The sequence below is a fragment of the Ruditapes philippinarum genome, unplaced genomic scaffold (genome assembly GCF_026571515.1).
Source record: "Ruditapes philippinarum isolate M1 unplaced genomic scaffold, ASM2657151v2 ctg83_1_1_1_1, whole genome shotgun sequence".
In the NCBI taxonomy this organism is placed as follows: Eukaryota; Metazoa; Mollusca; class Bivalvia; order Venerida; family Veneridae; genus Ruditapes; species Ruditapes philippinarum.
This window is the reverse complement of record NW_026852900.1, coordinates 271,437-288,723: the sequence shown is the minus strand read 5'-3', so window position 1 is coordinate 288,723 and position 17,287 is coordinate 271,437.

Here is a 17,287-nt window from a genome sequence, read left to right as displayed (position 1 = left end):
AAATACAAAGGGCAATAACTCAAATTATGCACCCGAAAGTCATGATTTTAAGCATTGCACCTAATTCAATAAGATTTATCCATCTGTAAAGTTTCCCATGTTGATGATAAAATGCTGTTTCTTTACCCTTTATATACAGCTTTTCATTAAAATTACAAAGAGCAATTACATAACTCCAAAATTATTCAAAAGAAAGTTAAGAGACTAAAGTTTTACCTATTAAATACTATTTTGATACATTCTTACGTTTTGAATAAAGCTACACTTCTTCTAAATAAAAAAGTAGATATCTAAGAATTTCTAGTTGTTAATTCGTTATGCTCAGGACAATACCTTTACGACCGGACAGACAGACAAACTGATTCCAGCACATCATACCTTACCAAGTTAATTGTACGGATAGGATACAATTACTGAACAAGGTGCGCTTAAAGGCCCAGTATGCCTCATTAATGCTATCATTTTTATTTCTCAATTTTTTTTAAAAATATTGTTAAAGTTTCAAAATATACCAATTTGCCACATTCATGAATTATCGTTTGCTTTTTTTTTGCTTTTAGTCAATTTGAAATTATTATGGATGTATTTTGCTACTTTTCTGACACATAACTGCACATTCAGCGCTTCTTTCTTCAGTAGCTTAACATCTCACATGCTCTTAATGCATAATTAAAACATTATCAAACAAATGTGTGACAGGTCTAAATACTGTGCCTCTTAAGATAATTAATGGTATGTTAAATAAGTCATAATACAATATATTTTACCCTGTAAAGTACACAAAATCATACATAAGAATACTATAAAAAGAATATTTTTTTCAAACGTTTAAATGCCACACATTAAGGTGCCCTTACATATTAGATATTCCGCGGATGTCAATAAATACAAATAATAAAATCATATTGCAAATAAAATAATGGTGCTTGCTTATAAAACAATCTTATTTCGAAAAGCAACTTTCCTAAAACCATATGTTTTCCTAAAATAAGTCTGGCTCACTAAATGAGTATATTATAACTATGTCACCAAATTGGTCTAAAAGTCGAATGTTTTATTTTGTAACTTTATTTTTAAAAGCTTAATGTTTTTTTTAATATATTATAATCTTGGACATGAGCACATAATATTATATAATCTTCATGTTTATATTTGTGCACATCGAATGATTTTCGTTTGTTGTTGCATTTTGCATGAACACATAAAATGATTTTCATTTTTTACATGCGCACATGAATTTACTTCCTTCTTTACGTGAGCACATGGAGTGATTGTCTGTTTTTTTATAACTTAAACAAAATTTTAATAAGAAAATGAAAAGACAAGAGCACACAAATAACATTTTATATCCAATTCAAACCAAAAGAAAATAATATATATAATATGTATTAAAGCAGCACACCTACAGATTTTCAATATTGTAATACAAAACTAGTCAAATGTATCAAAAGTGTTTAAGAATAATGTTAAACATGTAAAGACAGTCCTTAATTCAAAATACAGTCCTTAGGTTGTACATAACGGGGTAGAAATTTCATAAAAGTCATATATTAAATATAAAATTTATAGGTTACATGACTCGAAAAACTATTCCCATATCTTTTGTATTTTTTTATTTATTTATTTTTTCTTTCTTTTTTAAATATACTTATCTAAGGTTGTGCTGCTTTAATAATTTTCAAACTCAAAATTACAATTGATATACTATTAAACATTGTCTTCAACAGAAGATATTGTCACTACTATTAACCTTTATAATTATAAGTAAATTCAAAATGCAAACATACAGGAACATTGAAACGATTATGAGTTAAAAATGAAGTACAAACAAATGCTTCTTGAGTATTTTAACTGAACCGTTTCTAAAGAAGAAATCATACAATAGAAACCATGGAGTAATAAATATCAAAATATGCTATAATTCAAAAGCATACATAGATAACAAAAAATATGTATGGAACAACGTATACTTTTTTCTGTTCCCTAAACATTGCAATTAAAAGACAGACATACATGTGAGGAAAAAAAACTACCGGTATCTGTAATATTTAAGTCATACAGATATATATCTATATACACGTCATGTTAATACAATGCAAATTGGCATAACATACATTCAACCATCTTGATATATACATAATTATTTACAGGATTTTGCAGGTTACATATCCGTATATCAGTGTGTTTTAAGATAACTAGAGCCGCTAGGCGAGAGTGTTATTGCAAACAACATTTTATATACGGTCATACAACCTGTCAAGAAGGTTTATAATCAGTTTATAATTCTTCAAGCTCCCTTTTTTGAAAGATAAGAAAGATTTCTTCTTGTATTGACAATAGTCGTTTATCAAAAACTATGCAATCTATATAAATGTCACGCGTATCCAATTAAAAGCAAAATTACAAACGTGCAGTATATTCAGTTTCTATATAGACGTCATGATTATCCAATCAAAATCAACGTTACAAACGAAAAGAAATAATCTAGATAAACAATTTTAACTACAGCCTGAAATATAAAAGCATAGATAATAAACAATAGCAAATGAGGTACAAAGTTGTTTGCATGGATCTATATACAGAAATATCATATGTAGACATAAATATTTAAGCAAACTACAATATAATTTGTATGAAAACTCTTGGGTGAAAATTCAGAAATAAATAATTTACAATATGAAAATAAAGCAACAGAAATAATTGTAAAAATAATTGGTTTTCAACAATAATAACATAAGAAAATAAAAAAAAATTCTTTTGTCACTGAAAAACACATAGTATGGCACGAAAATCAGAAAAAAATTGTGATAAATATTTTGAAATACTCAATAAATTATGAACTCTGTGTAAAACTGTTCCTTAATACAAAAAAAAACCAAACAAAAAAACTAACGAAATTTTCGCTTAGTCAGAAGTGAATTCTTAAATTAATTACTTCTAACCTTATCATCCTTGTAATATTTTACTTCTGAACTATTGATATATCATATGTGTTATATCAGAATATTGATATATAATATAAAATTGATTCTTTAAAGATATACTTTGCTCACACGTTTGTAAAAAAAAATGCAGATTTTTTTTCTGAAATCTATAAAGTTATAATTTATTATGTCTAATTTGAACAAGAGAATGCTCTAAGCTGCATTTATCCGGTTACTGGTTAGGTTAATATAGTTCTTTCATTTATGTATTGTATATGCCAATTCTTTCGATTCATTTATTCCTTAAACCTTTAAAATGCATTAGACCAAAATAGATGTAAATGTCAATTTGTTCGCTATACGTTTTTCCAATTATCAGTTAAGACCTAATGTAGAATTGAAATTAAAATTGTAAAATATCTAATTAAACCTTATTTATGCATTTGATCTAAATACATGTGACGTGTCTAATGTTAATTTGTTCATTATATGATTGTTGCATGAAAAATATAAATTAATGTATCAATTAAGGATAAATAGAAAAAGTTTCTATAGAAGACTAGACTCTTCCAAAAAATTATAAAGTAACAAGACCTTTGAACAAGATGTGAATGTAAACATTTCTACAATAATACATAAAAACCTTCAGCACAAATGTACTTATAACATTTACATAAATCCATTCAACTAGTGATATTAATATCATGCAGTAGCATGAACTCAATCTGAAATTATATATGAAAACTGCAGCCTTGTACTGTCAGATTTATAAAACCTTAATGAAGCCAAATTGCGCATATCTGCCACAAGGTATACATGAATAGGAATAACGTCATACACATTATTATGGCACGAATGAAATAAACTTCGGCCTTGTACAACGTCAGCAAGGAGAAAACTGCAGCCTTGAACTGTCAGTAATTTGAAAGATTGTAATGGCAACAGTTTGCTGTAATTCACTGCTTTTTCTATATATAAAGATCTGCTGCCTTATACCGACAGATCTTAAATTACGAAAAATTAAAGTGTAAAACTGTAACCTAGATTAATTAAAAACTTATGTATTTAAGACATGATGTGGAAATCTCCCGCGGCCTTTTATAAAGGCTGTCGTTCCTGACTAGATATTGGACATTTTTCTTGCGCGGGCTAGTAGGGTTCCCATACATGATTAATTTGAAAAAGAACTTCTGGCATGATGTGACAATTTATCTATGTACAATTAAAATCCAATTTCATATCGAAATTAAAGCATCAGTCGTGCAGAATGGATAAAATAAACTAAGCCAAGCTGACAAGACAGTACATAATTGGAGACTTGAAAACAAATTGCAAAACATTTAAAGTAAGCAATGCACACTATTAAAATTTATGAATAAAGGCAAATCGCGTCAACTAAGCAATGCCTAATACAGCAATGGTATGCTGAAATGATATCAAGACGTGTAAACTAAGCCAAGCTGACCAGTACAGACAAACAAATGGCAAAGCGTGTCAACTAAGCAATGCCTAATACAGTAATGGTATGCTGAAATAATAGCAAGGCGTGTAAACTTTGCCAAGCCGACCAGTACAGATAAACAAATGGCAAAGCGTGTCAACTAAGCAATGCCTAATACAGCAATGGTATGCTGAAATAATAGCAAGGCGTGTAAACTAAGCCAAGCCGACCAGTGCAGACAAACAAATGGCAAAGCGTGTCAATTAAGCAATGCCTAATACAGCAATGATATGCTGAAATAATAGCAAGGCGTGTAAACTAAGCCAAGCTGACCAGTACCGACAAACAAATGACAAAGCGTGTAAACTAAGCAATGCCTAGTACAATAATGGTATGTTGAAAGAATAGCATAGCGTGTAAATAAACCAAGTTGACAAGACAAGTACAGAATCTACTTGAAGGATGTACTGTGTAGTTTTTGAGAAGGTATGAAGGTTGCCATGAATATATTTTTTTTTACTTGCATAATGAATATTTAACTTGGTTTATAAATGATGTAATTATTAGCTTAGCAATCTGCATAATGAATATTTAACTTGGTTTATAAAAGGTGTAATTATTAACTTAGCAATCTGAATACCATTACTTCTTATGTTATTTCAACTGTCTTGGGCAATAAATATGAATTTCCTTGAAGCTGTGTAAAACATGTATGCCAACAACAGTTTATTCATGATCTTACTCAACCTTGAAACCTATGAAACATGTAATGAAAGGCTGCTAAGAAAATTTGATTAAGTGTATAGTAGAATAAATTCAAAATAAGAATTCAGAACAGTAATTTTGAATCTTAAATTCAATGACTGAAAAACTAAAACAGTGAAACATGAATGTATGGAAATTATAAACTAAATCACACTAACTGTATTTAGTTGGAGTCATGTAAAATTAAAAAGAAATAAGGCTAAATTGTTCCAATCTGGACTGTTACTTAACATGTTGCTAAATAATACTGCTATGATGATGTGTGTACAAATGTATAGTAGACTAGCAGAAAATCAACATGTACTATTATCTACTCTAATTAGAAGTTTGTGTAAACTGTAAATGAATTGGAAATAAGTGATAACTAACATGACTAATATAGAACTTCAATTATGTGTCCAGGAAAAATCATGCCTGATTAATACTGCATTCTTGTACATTATCATTAGGAGAATAATTGATGACCAACAACAAACCCGGCAATGCATAACCTTATATATTATAAATATAAAGAAATTTACTCACTGATAAATGAAATTAAATTCATTAAGAAGATCTACTTCGAGTCATAACAATTTATTCGCCATAAGTATGATCGTTTGGAAAAGAGTCAACTCGGCCTTATACCAACTCGGCATGGGTCAACTCGGCACGGGTCAACTCGGCCCACTTTAAAAAAATATATTTAACGTAGTAATATTAAAAAAATATCAAACAAAAACATGTTTACTTAATATCATAATTAAGCTTCTAATTAATTGCAGGTGGTCACTAATCAATTTTAAATGAATGCGTCAATCATAATTATCACCTAATTAATCGGTATCCTTACGAACACACTGATTGATAATAATAGCCTGTGACAATAAGAGTCCCTTTAATGTCTTTAACCAATTTTATTTAATTTGTTTGTAATTGTCAAAAGCTGAAAATTAAGTCCGTGTATTATACATAATTGAAAATATTACAAAAAATAGTGATTACACAAACCTAAATATAAATAATTGAAAAGTGGGCCGAGTTGACCCGTGCCGAGTTGGTATAGGGCCGAGCTGACTCGGGGGCCGAGTACGTTTTAGGGCCAAGCTGACCCGGAATCTGATCGTTTATGTTTGTTTTGGCATCTGTACAAAACTTGATCTGTTGAACAGTGTTGAACAATGATAACTTTCAGGACTCGTAAATAAAATGGTATCTACGAAATCTGTAATATGACAAGCATCGTTTTGTGGATAAATTCTGATTTGTAAATGTCATTAGTTCCAAAGGCCGGCACAACTGTTTCCTGACTGATGATGTCTCAACTTTCAAAGCGTGTACCGTTGGTCCAGTTATCCCAAAAAAGTTGCATTTCTAAAATATGTCTGTGAAGATTAAATCCATATCGTGGATTACAATCGTTCTTTCTAAATTCCCGAGTCTTGAATGACCAAACAGGTGAAATTTAATAACGAATGTAGAAATGTTCATTTGATAATAAATTGTATCCTGTTACGATATCCTGCCCGTGTTGCCGTGAAATGAATTGCCATTTTCGTCACGAAATTGAATATGAAACCGGGGACACCGTCCCTAAAATTCGCTTCCAGCAGATTAATAAGATAACTGTTCATAGTAATACGTAATTAGTTCACTTTAAATAAAGCTTATGACTTCAAATATAGATAAATTTTAGTAATACAGAAAGGCGAAAATCATTCCTCGCCAAAATAATTTCTTTGTGATAGATCTAATGTAATCATTGGTTAATTAACATCACATGATTTAAGTCTTGATATCGATTGGCTAAGACGTACTTGGCTAAAACCTGACCCGTAATGGCTAAACCCTGACCCGTAATATTCAGTACAGTAATGAGAATAGGGACAGACCAATGACATAAATTATTTTATGTGGGCATAAAATCTTATAAGAGACAACACTATATATTTACACTACGTACCTAAAGTGTGTACAATTTAAAAGGGACTCCACTGAGGTTTTTTTGACATGACGGGACTGGAAATAATTTTTTGAGATTATTACTCCATGTGATGTAGATCTATACTTATAACTTATGTGCAAAATATCAGATCATTAGCTCGCTCCGTTTTTCCAGAATAATTATTATAATAGTGAAAAATAACACAAAATTGAAAAGCGTTTAAACGCAAATCGGACTGAGCATATCACAAACGTATGATTTTCAATGTATGTCTTGTATATTTCTTGGTTATATTTTATTTGTATTTCTGTTTTAAGTGCTAATGTGTATCTATGTGAAAAAATAAAATGTTTTTACGCTTATTAACCTCGGTGGAGTCCCTTAAACGTATTTCAAAATATGTTTTATTCCACATTTGGCATTACCTAAAGAGAGTTTCAAATGACACTATGTATTAACACAATGTTTTCCTATAGTGTGCACAGTTTAAACGTAACAAATTTATCTCGAAAGATGTTTATTTCACATTTCGAAAGAGACTTTATAGCAAAAATTATTTATGTTACGAAATATCAAAGTTGCGCATAATATATCTTTAAACTAAATCAACATCGGTTTTGGCCAAATACGTCGACGGAACGAAACCATGTACTATGTACTTTTTTGTACATGAACATCTTCACAGGGCATCGGACGTTCTTTAATCATACAAACTTCAAATGCTTTCTTGTGCTTATGCAGATGTTAATGTACGAAAAAAAGGCACCGACCCTCTGTTTATGAATGTAGATGATAAGCACTCATCTGTACCTAACTAAATAAGAAGAAAACCTTAAAAGCAACACATCTATGTACATATTTGTTCTGTCAAGATCAATAACAATAATCACAAATCCTTCATTAATTTTTCTTACAATTGTTTCTTAATTTCATTCTTAAGTTGCAGAAAGTATGCTGCTTTTTTCAATCAATGTGGACATGAATGGAAATATTTTAATCAGACTTTCTGAGTTAAAAACGTTATTCACGCAACAGTTTAATTTGTTTTTTCAGAAGTATTAAGGGTGGCATAAATCTGACATAAAAATATTCTATTTAAGGCAAATTACGTCTCCAAAACGAAAATTTAGACTATTTACTTTTTAAGAAGGGGCAAATATGAATTTCATAACATTAAAATTAATGGCCTATGTTTAAATGCTTTTAACCTGAAGAAGTAGACGTAATTGTGAAATAATTTAAAGGTAGTAAAATGTAAACAATGTAGTATTTTCACTTAGTACAAAATACTAAATCAGTATCATCTACTAATTGCCAAAAAAGAAACAAATGGAAAAGATGGTTCAAATAATAAACCAAGCATTTCTGAGGCATAATGGGCCTTTAATCAAATTTTACGTTTTTATATTACGTTGCAACGTTTCGCGGTAAGACGATTATATGCGCGCTAATGATTATTTTTACATGGGTACACACCGTATTACCGGCGGCAGTGATGGCAGATGGCAGATTAATGGCGCAAAGAATAGAGAAATTGATAAAAGATTGACCTTGATTTTCTGTCAGAATGTTAGCCACTTTCATGGTATTCCTGCCATCGACGGCAGCATTTAAAATAAGTATCTGCCTACAACGGCAGCATTTTTTCTTCAACCGGACCAGATTGAACGTCTGTAAAACTTTCAAGAAAAGAATCACGGGGTAGATATTTGGCTTGCGTGACCCCAATGGATGAACGTCTATATTAATGACACGAAATTCTGCCATTTAGTTTAAACTTGAGATATTTTGAACCAAAAAACAGACATTTTCACGGATTTTTCCGAAGCTGTCACTTTTATCCTGCTCAAAAAAGCCTAAAACAGGTAAAACTAGTCTAAAATTACCTATCAGTATCTCCATTCAATAGACATAGTTTCATAGCAATGAAATGGGCCGTATTTGTGTAAAATAATTATACCAACCAAATTTATAACAAACCTGTACCGAGCGGTAAATTTCAGCTATATGCCATCACTGCAGTGATCTGCCATCACTGCCGCCGGTAATACGGTGTGGGGTACATATAACCTTTACTACGCACATCTGTTATTGTCTGATTTTATTGACCTGTCAATTATGAATACATTATAGGACTCATTTAAATATTCGGTCCCACTTCGGTTTGGTCCGTGTAGTTTACGAGAATTAATGTGAAGTCTATAAGTCATGGATTGAAAGTCACTCCAGCTTAATAGGAAGGTTTTCGTTGATTCACAACATCACAGTTTGTTACACGGTCTCGAACTTAAAGCACGTGTGGCACTTAGATTATAAACTCGTGCTTTACCCGATTGCGCTATAACGCTGAGTACTATTAGTTTAGAAATACAAATTAATTTTTAAATGCCATCGTACAGCGTACATCTCACGGAACTTACCGAAAATCTACCGGAGATTAATATACTGTGTGCATCGACCGTGTAATCAGTATGTAACTGACAGGTTAATAAAACCAAACAATACTTAAACATACACACATGGCAAATAAAATATTTCTATTGTTCCCTTTTTTCCACCGTAAATTATAACTTTAAATCATTTAAGTTAAATATTTGACACGGTCTTGGCATAATTACCGTTTTAAATGTAAAACCTCTTTTGTAGAAAACAGGTACTGCAACAGTTTATTTATTGTGTCTTCAAGATTTGTTTCCATTATAAAAAAATGACATTTAATATCATTTTTTTATTTGTCATAAGGCATGTTGGCAGGAACAATAATAATTTCCAAGTAATTGTGGTTTAAAATCACAAACTCTTTTCTGTGTTGTGGTTCTGTTTCCGTAAAGCCAGGAGTAAAGCAAGGAGTTAAATCATTATTCAAAACAGTCGTAGTTTATTCGCCATTATCCCAGAAGAATTCTTGATTGTAGCTGATATCCTGACAAAAACAATCATTTTTTTCATGTCAAACATTGGTATAAAAATATGAGTAAATATATTGAGTGTTTAGTATACAAAGGACCCATATGTGAAATGAATTGGTTCATTTCTCCATCCCTGCCATCTGCCCCTCTTCAACTTCCCTTTGTTAATTAGAGAAATGAGGCAAAATATCTGTTGATTATTTTAAAGAATGCCATCCTAGAGATCAAACCCCATCAGTGACAAGCTGAACTTGCTTTCTTAAGCAAGACATTTTACATTTATTATTATGTTGATTCCATGAACGGAGTCGGTAGTATGTCAATGTGATTATAACTTCTTATCTTATTAATAAACAGTCAATTTAGATAAATTTTATATAAATTGAATTATGTCTTACCTTGACAAGAACGGAACATGCATTTGTTGAGGAAGTTGTTCAAATTATGCCCTACAGTCCAACTTCATCATAAAGAATCGGAAATTCTGATCCAAGGCCGCTGAAATTTGTAATATGACCATGGATTAATGCATTATTATCAATGGAGAATGACCATCCTATCTATATTTATTTATTCAAGAAAAAAATATAAATACATAACTTGCTGCTATTCAAGGCAACATAATGCAAAATGAAAGAAGAAGAAAATGTGCAGTAGAGATAAACATTGGTTAGACCACTAAATATTATACTGTTTCCTTAAGCAATTATCTTAATGTATATTTATAAAACTGTCAACTTATGTCAGCCATATTTGGAAGAACGCCACGCCCCCCCCCCCAAAAAAAAAAAAGAAATAAATAAAAAAATATTACATTAACACTTGATATCTGTTCCTTATTGAAATTAAAAACAAGTCATTCATTTCTATAATAAACAAGTTATCCATACAAATAATATACTTAAAAGTATATCTAACTCATTTCAGTTTATGTATACTACACAAAAGAAACGATTAAGTAAGTAAAATCATAGAACAATATTTATTTTATTTTACTAGATTAAATTGTTAATAAAACCAAACAATACTTAAACATACACACATGGCAAATAAAATATTTCTATTGTTCCCTTTTTTCCACCGTAAATTATAACTTTAAATCATTTAAGTTAAATATTTGACACGGTCTTGGCATAATTACCGTTTTAAATGTAAAACCTCTTTTGTAGAAAACAGGTACTGCAACAGTTTATTTATTGTGTCTTCAAGATTTGTTTCCATTATAAAAAAATGACATATTTAATATCATTTTTTTATTTGTCGCAAGGCATGTTGGCAGGAACAATAATAATTTCCAAGTAATTGTGGTTTAAAATCACAAACTCTTTTCTGTGTTGTGGTTCTGTTTCCGTAAAGCCAGGAGTAAAGCAAGGAGTAAAATCATTATTCAAAACAGTCGTAGTTTATTCGCCATTATCCCAGAAGAATTCTTGATTGTAGCTGATATCCTGACAAAAACAATCATTTTTTTCATGTCAAGCATTGGTATAAAAATATGAGTAAATATATTGAGTGTTTAGTATACAAAGGACCCATATGTGAAATGAATTGGTTCATTTCTCCATCCCTGCCATCTGCCCCTCTTCAACTTCCCTTTGTTAATTAGAGAAATGAGGCAAAATATCTGTTGATTATTTTAAAGAATGCCATCCTAGAGATCAAACCCATCAGTGACAAGCTGAACTTGCTTTCTTAAGCAAGACATTTTACATTTATTATTATGTTGATTCCATGAACGGAGTCGGTAGTATGTCAATGTGATTATAACTTCTTATCTTATTAATAACAGTCAATTTAGATAAATTTTATATAAATTGAATTATGTCTTACCTTGACAAGAACGGAACATGCATTTGTTGAGGAAGTTGTTCAAATTATGCCACACAGTTCTACTGCATTATAAAGAATCGGAAATTCTGATCCAAGGCCGCTGAAATTTGTAATATGACCTTGGATAAATGCATTACTATCAATGGAGAATGACCATCCTGTCTATATTTATTTATTCAAGAAAAAAATATAAATACATAACTTGCTGCTATTCAAGGCAACATAATGCAAAATGAAAGAAGAAGAAAATGTGCAGTAGAGATAAACATTGGTTAGACCACTAAATATTATACTGTTTCCTTAAGCAATTATCTTAATGTATATTTATAAAACTGTCAACTTATGTCAGCCATATTTGGAAGAACGCCACGCCCCCCCCCCCAAAAAAAAAATGAAATAAATAAAAAAAATATTACATTAACACTTGATATCTGTTCCTTATTGAAATTAAAAACAAGTCATTCATTTCTATAATAAACAAGTTATCCATACAAATAATATACTTAAAAGTATATCTAACTCATTTCAGTTTATGTATACTACACAAAAGAAACGATTAAGTAAGTAAAATCATAGAACAATATTTATTTTATTTTACTAGATTAAATTGTTTTCATATTAATTTTGTATGACTGTTGAAGGCTAGCTGTGATTATATTATAAGTGTTCACGTGAATAATGAATGTGTCTTACTTCTTAAAAAATAAAGTCTTTTTTCAATTTTTAAATGTTTACTTTTCAAAGTAAATACATGTACATAATTATATTGGCGGAATGTAATTTAATGTTCGTGAATTTGTATTTTAAAACAAAATGTTTCTATAATAATATGTGTAAAGAAAATTTAACAAATATATAAATACTTTTAAAAATAAAATAAAATCGCTTACTTGTGAAATATTTCCATTTCCTTATCCAAATTTTTATATCCATCACATTCCGTGAATTATTTCGGTATATTATTTTTGTCTTTGGAATTATTTTATTTCGAAACAATTGTAATTAGATAAATGGTAATTGATAATTATAGTTATGTTTTATTTACTTATTACCAAACAGTAAAGTTTCATCAATCGCCAGTGCGGTTAATTTGTATTTTAAGTTTCCATTGTTTTATTTCATTTCAAGGTATTGAAGTAATTTCTTCAGTTTATTTCATAATGTTTTTCTTGTTTATTCTGTACTTGGTTTCCTTGTTTTGAACTGAATAAAGTTGTCGAAGTCGAGTGCATGGTGTCGTCGTCAATGAAGAAATCTTGTAAACATAATTGAATATTTTCACTTTCAGGCATTTCTTCTAAACACGCTATGAACATGTTCTGTATCTTATACAATGGAGTATTATCATATTGTGGCAAATAATTCCTGAACTGTTTTGTGGGAAAACGAAACTTTACTAAACTTTTTTGTTAATCATTGATAATATTAGCTTCAATACTAACACATACATGCACACATAAACATTTACACAAACATTATAATAAACAATTTCCTTTTGCCTTCTGAACAAATTATTATCATAAATGTATTCTGTATAAATTGGCAGTCAATTCAGTGCAGTGTATTCCTTGTAAAGTTGTAATGCATATAGCAAGAGAGACAAAATAGAAGCCAGAACAAAAGCATTTAGTTAAGTTAGATATTTTTTGTTTAATAACGTACAGCATTGATTATTACAAAATTATGTTTCTGAAAGTATATCTGAAATGGTAACATCACATGTGCCAAAAAATCACAGACATGCTGTTTCAAAAACAACAAGTAGAATTATGCTCTGAAAAATAAGACACAATTGGCATAATTAAAATCACAGTCAAGCTCTTTCTATTTTCAGTAACATGTCAAAAATTATCAAAGCAAGTATAAATTAAATGTATATTGACACATAAAATATAGCACTGATTATATACTACATTTAAAGGCATAACGAATACAGATACACAAACACAGGCATTAAATTTACTTATAACGTACTTTTCATTTATGTATAGCCAAAGTGAAAACTAAATTGCAGTGATATCAATGCTATATAAGTAAAATGGACTGTACATCATTCAAACAAATAACAAAGATATTGTATCAAGATCATTTGTTTGAATATTGATCATGATACATTTTACGAAACTATGCTACTGAATGTATGTCAGAAATGGTACCATAACATGTTAAAATCACAAACAATGTATGTATTTCGTATCACAGCAACATAAAATGTGAGTAAAGAAAGAAAAGATTGATCATTATGTTCCAGTCATTTTCAAATATTTATCAAACGTTTCTCGTCACAAATATTTATGGCACAAATTATGAATAAAAAATATCACTAATTACAATGCTAAAACAGTAGTCTCCATATTAGTAAAAATATAATTTATTGCTTTGAAATATTAAAATTGAAATTTGTTGCTTTAAAATATTAAAATATAAAAGACTATGTATCTAATATCACAATAAAACAAATATTGCATCATGCGTTTGGCTTTTCGTAATGCATAAAATTTCTTGATACACTTCCGAATGACACAATGTATAAATACACAAAAATACTGATAATATTTTCTACATTTAAAGACATACAGATGTAAGGAATTCAAAACATTCAAAAGACAAATATTAAAATGAGATCACACATTTTTGCATTTTGATATGAAACTAAATTATAATTGTTCTTGGAAAGTACAAGAATTGAAGGCCAACGCTTTAAATATTATCCAAATATAAGTTAAAACGGAATGTAATCATTTCAAATATCAAGTAGCACATATTATTAAAATTTATAATAAAAGTTTGGTCTTGACACATTGTCTAATGATAAGAAATCACAGACCAGGTAATTTTATTTACAGTTGTTTGATATATTATGACATAAATTTTGATTTTCTTCTTGCCCATTTCATTTATCAAATGCTCTTTGATACAATTATGTAAAGCATAAAAAAATAATAAAAATGTATCAACTATCAAGAGGCATTCAGAATAAAAGAAGAAAAATTTAAATATATTAATAATAACAGACCTTTACATCTTGTATAATAACAACAACAACATGTCTCAATAAACTATCAATGTTCTTTGGTTATAGGGATATATAATATTGAGTAAAATGCTTGGTTGTAGTGTTTTCCATTTTATAACTGAGGGTCTATAAATTAGTTAATGAAACGACAACATTTATGGTCAAGATATTGGTTACAAAATTGTAACAAAATTTAACAAAAAATCACGAAATTGTCCCATCACATGTCATATTAGTTAAAGTATAATTTTCAGCATTTTCATTACATATATGATTGAATAGAATAGAGTTTATTTCCAATAAATGGGTCACATTCATGACGTACAAATCAGCATATACGTAATAAGCAAATAGATATATCAAATAAAATTAGTGTATTAAAGTAAATAAAGCTTGATTCTGATTATTTTGAAAACAATTAATTAAAGATTTCAATAATCCTGATCTCCATTTAATCTGTAATTATATTTGATGTGCTTGATTTTCTTTAATCATTACTTAAATTTTAAAATGCAGTCATAGATTCCATAAATGGAGTTCATGATAGGGGTATAAAATAAGTAGTCTGCGATGTAGGGACTAGCAATCTGTGTTAAAGTTAACAGTCCTTTAAAAGATATTGTAAGTTCTATCTCATATGAAACAGTGCTGACTGCTGACGTTGCAGCTATGTTATAAAGTTAATGTTCACACACAATCTAATAATACAAATTTGATATTGACATGGTTGTAAACCTGCTGATTCCTACATTGTTAATCTACTTTAATAAACCATAATTTATAGCAAGTAAATTTAAACATAGCAAGAACATTTAAACAGTCAGATACACACATCTTTCACACAATGGCCTAAGGACAAACAACCGCATAATACTAAAATATCCAGTTCATAATTACTTAAGTTGACAACAGCTGTTATAACACAATATTCATTGATAAACTAATATGATACAATATACTATCTGATACATCACAATATTTTAATATGATAATATTTTTGAGTCTTACACTCTTTTAACACAATACTTCTTAGCTGATATCATTTATATACAAATGTAGCTAAATGCAACAGTACATATGTAGCAGAATATTTCGTATTCGTTTCATTTCATGGAGGAATAGGTTTCTTGGTAAAATAAGTATAAAACCTCTAAAACACTATGTAAATTTGATTTATTTATCAAAAATAATTTTTCAATAAAGGAAGAGAAACTTCTTAACTATCCTTATGATACTTAATGACCTCCAAAGTGGTGACCTTTAAACCCTAGGATAATAATTCATAGAACTTTTGTAGAGTTTTACATGTATTGTATTTGTAATGTATCATCTTAACAATATTCAATAAAGAAAGTGGCTTCCAAGGCATAAGGGTCACAATAGATATAACTTTTGTAAAAAATAACAGAATTGGTACAGCATGCCAAAATATATTTGCTCTGGGCTTTGTAGTTTCAAAAATTAACTTGTTCTTCTCAAGAATTCATTGAAAACTCGATGTCATATTTGCATTAGATAATACTTTTATGATATTACTTATCATGAAACACATTTCTAGAAATAAAAAATAATGAAAACACACCAACTTAACAATTAAACATTCTTGAGTCTGCAATTTTTATATAATTTTTGTTGCGATTAATCTTTCCGATGATCATACTTTTCCCCGACTTTTTTTACATTTAACAGATATATTCAAGACGTACTTCGTACTTTTTGAAGAGCTTCAAGAGCTTCTTTCAATATAATATTCGTCCCCATACATATACGAAAAGTACAATAGGACGGTAGAACTCGGTTTTGTTCTATACCAGTCAAGGTTTTTCTATTTCTGTGCAGATTAAAACTTCTGTCAGTTGAATGATAAAGCCGGCAAGATGATGGCTGCTTTTTATTTGAACTCAAAAAAGATGATATTGGTAAATTACAGGCTTCTTATACTTCAATTACAGGATACCACTATGTCAATACCATGAAACAATTAAGTGAGGTAAGCCATTGGTGCCCTTGCATAACAAAGCCCCTAACAAGTCCAGACTTGCACAAGCGCCTATTCATGCGTTCAATTTGTGTGAGCAATAAATTACCTGCAAAACAGTCTTGACCTGACCCCAGGTTTTATTTTCCAGGTTTAACGATATTATGGAACGATGATGAGCTCAAGGCTACTTAAGAAGCCTGTTTTGGGGCCAAACAGACGACTTTTATTTCAAAGGCATAGCCTGTTTGAAAGAAAATTGGGCCAAATGCATTTGAGGCAAAAGTAAATAAAAAAAATATTGAAACCATCTTACAAACTGTGTATTAACATTAAGTTCTACAAACTTATTAAACTCCCAACGTATAAGTAAAATACAACAACATACGCTCAAATTATTTTATAAAGCAGAGTTTGCGGTATCCTACAGTACGCTCACCGCGGCTTTTGCCTTTTCCGCGATACCCCCGCGGACGATTTTTTTCTACCGCGGACAAACG